We start from the raw sequence: 8,982 nt of genomic DNA on the forward strand, positions 1-8,982 counted from the left end.
CAGAAGAGGGAGTAAAAAACTCTCATGACTATTTCACTGTATTTTAATTTAATGACTCATTTTCTGATTAAAAATTACCAAAGGCATAACAGTAGCATTTTGGCAAAACTGTATAACTCCAGTTGTAAAGTTATAACTTTGTGTATAACTTTCTCTATAACTGTATGCAGAAAATTGGTATCTCAAAAGTAAATCTTAAAAATTCTTTTGTGCTTCCATGCATTTTTCTAGCAGTAAGTGCTAAATTAATTCCAATTGAGCCAATTTTTAAAATAATTAATTGGCAATATATAAATGGTTTCCCAATAACTTATTGATAGCTGGAAAGGTTTAAAAAAAATAGTTTTCTCTTACAGAAGCTTGAATGAAAGAGTAGTTGTACTGAAATATATTAATATTTTATATTTTTTTTTTGTGAATACAGTGAAAGTAATTTGAAGACTTTTAAAACAGGAATTTCATGTTTTCACAACACTTTTATCACCACATTCTAGAAGTTATTGGCATCCTAGACTGAACATATCCATTCCATAGTCTAGGAATTTGGGAAAATTATAACCTCAGTCATTGAGATTTGCAAAAAAATTTAAGTGGAAGTTGTAATCCATTCATCTTGGCAAATCTTGTAGAATTCGTGTTTGCATTCCAGTCATATAAACAGTTCAGCATAAAAGTGGAGCAAGCATCTTTAAAAATGTTGGGTAGGAATGGCAGACACTAAAGACTAATGCTGAACTAAAGTTTTTCGGGCAAGTGTTACCAAAACAGCACCAATATATTACCAGTGCATTCAAAACATTGAGAAGAGGGTGAACAAACCAAATTTTGAAAGACCATGGTAGATCTGTAACAAAGGTGGAGCAACACACAAAGGCTTTCAATGCCAGCGTTGCCTGCAGGAAATATCCAGTTTACAGAGGAAAAAAAACAAAGTCCCCATGCTCAGTTTAAGGCACAGGGGGGTTTGGCCGAGTGAAGAAGGAAAGGAATAACCAGGAATTATTCTAACCCTGGCATCCACAGGCACCTCCTGTGGCAAAGAGGGGCACCAACCACACTGCCCTGATTTCTGCACAAGTGCCTCACACCCGGCTCCTGCCCTTCAGCAACTGCTGGGGCTGGGCACAGGCGGCGTGCTGGAAATTGGATTGCCAAATAATAATAGGAAACAACTTGTGGGAAAATGACTGCTAGTCAGGTTTGATCAGCCTGGAGGCCACGTTTCCTAAATGGCCAAGTGTCCTGAGCTGCAGCCTGGTCCTGTTTCCTACTCAGGGTTTTTTCAGCCCTGTCACTTTCTCACCCCCGTTTCACTGGGGAGGTGAAACAACGGCAAATATTGCTCGAGGAGGACATTTCTGCCTCACTGTGTGTGTGTATTCCTCGTTGCTGAAGGCAAAGTGAGGTTTTCCTTGAAGATCAAAGACTTCCTGTAGCGTGATCGGTATCTAAAAATGATTTCATATGCGTGATGAGCTTTGCACCTTTCTGATTCACTCCTGCAGCTGGGGAGCTGCGCTGCTCGCTGCCATACAAACAAGGTGTGCCACCACTCATTAATGTTCTCCACTCAAATTAATGCAAACCTCCCCACCAACCACAACAGGGCTTGAGGGCATCTCGTCTTCCTTGCTCCGAGTGGAGTTTCCCTCTGGATGTATTCCCAGCATCCTCATCCTCCTGCCACCTCTTCCTCAGCTCAGGCACTCAGGCTTTCTTCTCTCTGCAAGCACAGCAGCAGAGTGGAGAAGGAGGAGCGCCCGTGCATCCTTGGTTTTCAGTGTGGCCTCCACTTTACGGGCAGGGGAAGGATGCTTCCCCTTGCTCCTCCTCCTCTGCTTCTGGTCTCACCTAGCAAGGCCATGCTGTGGCACAACAAGCAGCCTGTTGCACTCATTTGCCAGCTTTTTTTTGGTTTTTTTTCCATCTTCAGATGGTCCTTTTCAAGAGATTAGCCCCTTCCTGCCGCACATCTAAACAAATTGAGAAAAAAAAAATAGTTTTTCCATCTAGGTGTACTTGCACTTTGCTCTTTTATGGAAGGATCGGTCAATCCTTCAGCTCAGAAAGGATTTTAAGGAGGGGAACAATATCCCATGGGGCCTCAACCAGCTTTGCCTTTGTTTCCCAAGGTAACAAGTGCCCTTCATGGCTGGAGAGCACAGTGGATCCTCCAACCCTGCACACTTTGTGAACAGAACAGAGCATCTTGTCAGGGCTTGGGGCCACGCTAAAAAATAGCTGTATACAGACAATTGCAAACTGCACCACTGTTTGAAAAGGAAAACGGGCTCCTTTGAAATTGCCCTGGCTCGTGCAAACACACAAGCAATATGTGTATGTGGAGGCTGAATGCACAAAACACACAGAACTATGTGAGCAGGACACCTGTGAGCCCAAACAACCTGCTGGAAAAGGGGCAAGAGAGCCACAGGAGCACCACAGAGCCCAGCTGGCTTGCTCAGCCCCTCTGGAAATGCTCGGAGACCCAGGTGATGCTCACAGCACCAACCCCAAGCAGAAAAGAACAGAAAGCTTCTTCAGCCAGTGCAAAGCGAGTTGATTTTGGCTGAGCTGCTGCAGAGCATTTGATAAAGCCAAAGTCTTGGCAAGCTTCAGGCCCCTCAATCCAAGCTCAGTACAGTGAGGATTGTCACACAGAAATGAAGGAATTGCCTGCTCTGTTTTGGCCAAATAGTTTGCAGGGTTGGCCATTAGTAGTGCCGTGACTGTCGTCCCCATGGTGTTAACTCCCTCAGATTCCTCTGTGCTTTTAGAGCTTCCACTGCTCAGGCAGCAGCCTGGTGGATTTTCCTCCTGTTATTTTAGGTGTGTGCTCCATTTCATTCCCAATTAAACCCGTTTTGGAGGAGGGTTTGTGGAGGTGGTGGTGTCCACACCGGGCCAGAGATGAAAATCTGAGCTGAAGTAAAAATGGAAGGCTTGACAAGGTGGTGCTGCTCTCTTTGAAAGACATCACTTTCAAAATTTGAAAAAAAAAAAACTTGATAATTTTGAAAATTCAAAAAGTTTTCTCTCTTTGAAAGACACCACTTTCAAAATTTGCAGTTTTAAAGCTCTGTTCTGGGGTGCTTTGGTGTTTTTTGATGGAGTTGCTGGCCCTGTGAGCCATGCAGATCCATGTGAGCCATTCAGAGTATGAGATTGGATTGGAAGCCACTTCTGGACAAGCATGACACAAAGCACAGGGGCAATTACACAACCAAACTCTCACAGCATGCAGCAACACATTCGGTTTTGTAGAGGCGTACCTTATTTGTATTTTATTTTTTTCTTCAGAATGTGGAGGGCTATTACCAGGCAAAGATCTCTCTGTGGCTGTTCTGACCTTGTATTCCTTCCTCAAGCATCTGCTCTTGGCCATTGTCAGAGATGGGATCAATCTGACCTAACATGACAAACTCTGCATACCTCAGGTAATTGCATATTTTCTTTTTTCTTCTGCTTGACAATGCTGGTGAATAGTCGAGTAGGATGGAGCCTTGATTTTGTCTGATGCTGTTAAATAAATAATACCAGTGAAGGAGAAGGTAATGGATTAAATTTAAGAGTTTTGGCACTACAACATCTGTACAGCATAATTTTCTGCATTAGGAGCACAACAGACATGCAAAAAATGATGTTTATGTTAAGGTAAGCCAGAGTAAGCTTCAATTTTCAACAGAAGTTACACGGGCTCTCCAATGCCTTGCTTTTTATTTAATCAGGAGTGCTTATTTTATTTTATTTTATTTTATTTTATTTTATTTTATTTTATTTTATTTTATTTTATTTTATTTTATTTTATTTTATTTTATTTTAATTTTATTTTACCAGCTCAGCTAACAAGCCTTTCAGAGGAGGAATCTGAGGGAAACACAAACCACCTGAGCTGGTTGTGGGCACACTGGCAGTGCTGTGGGGAGCACAGATCTCCATTTCTTGTCCCCAGAATCCTTGCCCAGGAGGTAACAGTGAGGTGGCAGTGGTTTCAGTGGAGCTGGGTTGACTCTGTCCTGCAGGATTCCAGATGTGTGCAGGCACTCATGCCAGAAATACACAATAATTTGTAATTCCAGAAAATTCCATGCAGAGAAGGCTGCTTTTGCATGTCTTCCCTATAGATCAGGTGTGGAACTCCTCATGTAAAGGCTTAACTGCTTTGCTTTCACACAAAAGTCTTATAAAGGACAATTTTTAGGTCCTTCTTCAGTTTTTGAAGAATTTATGGCATCAGATATTAGCTGCTGGACTGTCATTTTCATTAGTGACTTTTTAATAAAAAATGAAAATTCTGCAGTGTTAAATTGTTCACATGAAGTGACCACTGAAGTCTAAACTTGTCAATCTCTGTTTGCTATATTACAAATTTTCCCTATTTTTCATTAAAAGCTACCCTTTTCTGAAAGAAAAGTGGAATATATTGTCTATATGAAATATATTTTCATATTGAAAATATTTTTTCAATATATTGAAAAACAATATTTTTTCATTAGTTAAAATAAAAATATATTAGTGCTATAAACACATTTAATATTAATATTAATACTATAAACACATTTAAGACTTGAAATGTAAATATTCAGGGGAAAAAAAAGAGGTTTCAGCTTTTCATTCATGAGTACCAGAGAGCTAAACAAGACTATCCACATGCTTTATTTAATCTCATATTACCCAATTTGACAGCGGGGCATGAAAATGTGAAGCATATATTTTGTATATCTCGTGTTAACAGAGGCATCTCATGTATCATGGAGAAGTTCTGTATGTCTTTAAAGGAACAAATCCTGTGGAGAGGTGTTTGGGTGAGAGGTGTAGTAGAAAAACCAAAAAGAAAAAAGAAAATGAAGTGCCAAGGCTGTAAGTGGAGAAATGCTTGGATGGAGTGGTAAAAGTGTATGAGAACAGAAGCCTGAACCAGAGAAAAAGGATTTAAAGCTCCCTTATGCCCTCAAGATAACTCTCTTAATGAAGAAAAAGTCCTCCATGAGTGGCAGAAATAATGAATTTTGGTTTTCAGCATCTCCTTCTTATGTGCTTTTTCCCATCTCTAATAAAGGGTGAGGTTATTAGCCACTCTCAGGGAAAGAAAAAGGAAACATCATAAGCTCAATTATACGAGTGGTTTCTCACTGGAAAAAGAAAAAAACAAAACAAAACAGGGTTTAAGCTGCTTCCCAAGGAGAGCAGAGCCAAAGCTAAGAGCACCCAGGAACCAAATAAAACATCCCAGGTAAAATTCTGCCCTGCTGTTGTGGATGGCAGAGCTTTCCTTGGCTTCACAGTGCTGGGCTTTCGCCCCCTGTTTTTGTCTGCTCAAACAGGTCTTTTTCTCCTCTCTTGGGGTAGGATATGAAATTTTTACTAACCCTTTGGTTCCCCATTAGCCAAGATTCCCTGGCTTGCTGAGGGTGATAAAATAAACCTAAATTTACAAAGTGCCCCAGCTATGAGGACACCAGCTGTATCTGAGGGTGAAATATCAGAAGACTGCAGTGCTGGAGGAGAGGCTTAGCACATCGACTTTTCTGTAAAAAAAAAAAAAAGAAATAAAATAATAAAAAAAATAGCACTTCTGATGATGCAGTGATAAAGCTAACATGGTTATGAAGGCAAGTGACTGCAGACTTTCCAAGCTTAAGGATTAAGGTTTTAGGTTAAGCAGTCCTTCTGGACAGAAAGGGGGAAGGATTAAAAATCAGAAGGAAGATCAGCTGTCTCTGCTCATAATATGGGCGATAGGTAAATTGGAAAAAGTGACGTTGGAATGTTTTGCCTTTGGAACTTCAGGGTGAAATGGACATGCCAGGCCACACAGCAAAGGAGTGAGTCCTCACAGGTAAAATCCCAGCTGTGTGATAAGGAGTTTTCACATGACATGGGGCTAATCTGTTCACAGCAGTGATGCAGATGATCCCATGGCCTGTTTGTTTTCTCTCTTTTTTTTTATTTTTTATTATTATTTTTATTTTATTTTTTTCCCCTTTTGGGATAGTAGACTGGCATAATCCACAGATATGAATCTGCAGAACAAAAATTAAAGATCTGCTTCTCAACCAGAAGTCAGGCGTATTCAGAGCTCCTCTCTGAGCTTCCAGCAAGGAAGCAAAGATTCTTCAGAAGAGAAAGTGGAGGAAATCTGCCTGATTATTTATGCCACCACATTTTTCAGTGGTCAGAAGAGGACAAGTCAGGAATGTCTGTGGTGTGGGGTGATTAACCATTCTTCTTTGTTCCGACTCACACACAAAGACAGCACCCACCTGTTTTCTCTTAAACTTTGCTTGCAGAAACTTGAAATTTTTACAGAAACTGATTTTATTTCCTTCCCATAACTTTAAAAGGTATGTTTAGGTTTCACATGCCTCCTTCGTGTTACAGAATGAGTTGGGGGGAAGCTGGGGGGTGTGGGACATCTTTCCTATCATCTCAAATATTTGCAGGAATAGAAAAATCTATGCAATTTGCACAGTGCTATAGAGAAAAAAAAAAAAAAAAGAACAAAAACCTAAAACCAGGACCATTTAAATTTCTGTTGTAAGACACAGTGAGCAAACTATGACTTTTGGGGGAAAAAAAATAGAATGCCACAAAAGGCTGAGTTATAATCAGCTCAGCAGAGGTCATAGCAGGCTGATCCAGCAGCCATCCTCACTGAGGTCCCAGCTCCACACAGCATTTAAATGCATGCTTAATTTAAATCACAACAAAGTCCTGCATGACCTTAGTGTCAAGCACGTGCTGGAGTGAACTGCTGAAGCGCAGGTGGGGACGTGGTTTGGTGAGGGCTGGGAGCAAGAAGAAGGGAGAGCCCCTTGCTGTAGGTTCTCATTTGTGGGACTCGGGCAGGATCAAAGGCTGCAGTGTCAGTTCTGGAGCAGGAAATGCCCCCGCAGAGCTGTGAAGCAGGCAACAGGGGTAAGCAATTTGTAAGGAAGGTGTGGCAGGAGCTGGAAAACCTGTCCCACAGGTCAGCTGTGCACCCTCCTTCTCTCTGGGCTGTATCCCTGCGGCCCCTGTGTTCCACAAGGACTTTAGGAAGTGATTGTGGTCAATGTCTGATGGCTTCAGAGGGAGAAATTCAACTCATGCTCTGCTTGTTTTGCAGAATGTGAGTCCACACACACTGCTTGTTGATACAAGGTTGAATTTTACAGCCTGGTCCCTTTGCTGTCGTTCTTTTGATTTTAAGAATGTTGTTCTCCTGATGCACATGGAAAAGCTCACCTTCTAATTCATGATAGAAAGGGGAGAGGATTTTTCTTGTAAGAGCATCGGACCAGTACCCCAAGGGTTAGGTTCCTCAGTCATATTCACTTGCCAGCAGTACTAAACTATCAAAAGTGTCTTGATATCTATGCCTGGATTTTGCAGCTCTGCTGCTTCAAGAAAAGCGTTGGAATGGTCACTTTTTCACTTTTGCAGTTCTCTCAAATAAACTGAACCCAGGGCAGATGAGGAAGCATCTTAGATGGGCTCCTAACATCGGTATTGTACTCACTGGGCCAAATTCTTTTATACTTGTTCATTGCTTTGTCAGGATCACCCTGGTAGATGCACTGATTTAAATGAGCCAACAAATGCATCAAAAAGCCAAAGAAATCAGTGTATGAGAGCAACCATAATTAGAAATGTGTATTCTGATGAAGTGCCCAGACTGGCAAGTTTGGCCTCTCTGGACTCCTGGATGACTCTCCTGGGCAAACAGCTCTGCTCCTCCATCCACGCCTGGGGGGAAAAAAAAGACTCTCTGTGCCTTATTTGTGAAAGCCAGCACGGTAAGGGATATGGTGAGCCCCATGAAGCAAATATTTTAGCTTGAGGATGAAGGAGGATCAGCATGGTTCACAGTTCACCACTGTTTTGCTGTGATTCTGGCCAATGTGGCTGGCTGCACAGGGACTTCTTTATCAGTCCTGCTGCTTGGCCTCAGACAGAAAGTGTGTTCATGACTCGAGCAGATGTTTCTGCTTTTAGGAATCAGCCGTTTCCTCTTTTCCAGAAGCACATGCCAGCACAGTCAATATCTGGAAACCTGCTGCTTCACAGTAGGTCCAGAGTCTAAACTGGTACTTTACTAGAAAATGGTAATAAAGCAGTTTGAATTGCTTTTCATCCTTCATGCTCTTAATGGCTTTCAGGTTCATATGAGACCAATCAATTAATCCTGGTTCAGACCTAGAGGAATGGGATGTTTCCTACGCTCTGAACAGGAAAGAAACCCATAACAGAGATTACCAATCCACTTATTAAGACTTATGTTAGCAGTGTAGTCTAACAGAGCCTCCAGCTGGGGTTGGGACTACAGATTTGCAATCTTGTAAATGCCTAATGTTCACTAGTCATATGCTAATTAATTGCTAAATCACAAAAGGCAAATCATAATTATTGTTTCAGGTTAGCAATTCTCCCTGACCTGATTGCATGCTTGCTGTTTGGAAGAATTAATGAATGAGGCTCATTTAGGAACACTCACCTGTATAATCCACAGTTTTGGCTCTGTTAGTTTTTGTTTCCAGATGATGAAAAACACTTTTTGACCTGAATTTTGATCTGAACTGCTCTTGGATGGACTCTGCTACACTTCATCATTCTCCAGTGATAATTGCTCTGGTCTTGCAAACATTTTTAGGGGACTGAATGTGTCACACTGCAGCCAACCACACTTGGCTAGATTTGTGCAGTCTTGGGTACTTGAAGTTTCCTACTTCAGGACTTCTTTCTGGAGGCAGCTGGGCCACTTTTATATCAAGCCCAAGGTTTTCTAGCTTCTTTCCTTATTTGTCCCATGTAGTGCCAGCACTTGGTAAAAACTTTCTTGCTGAAGTTGCTGGTGAACAGAGGCACAGGAATTGCTATGTGCCCTTCCAAAAATCCCATTAAGATGAGAAGCAAAACTCCTGTTGATCTCAGGCACATAGAGTCAAAATTTTACTTACAAAAAAAAAAAAACAACAAACCCATAATGTTAATGGCATATTT

The sequence above is a fragment of the Agelaius phoeniceus genome, chromosome Z, assembly GCF_051311805.1.
Source record: "Agelaius phoeniceus isolate bAgePho1 chromosome Z, bAgePho1.hap1, whole genome shotgun sequence".
NCBI classification, from domain to species: Eukaryota; Metazoa; Chordata; class Aves; order Passeriformes; family Icteridae; genus Agelaius; species Agelaius phoeniceus.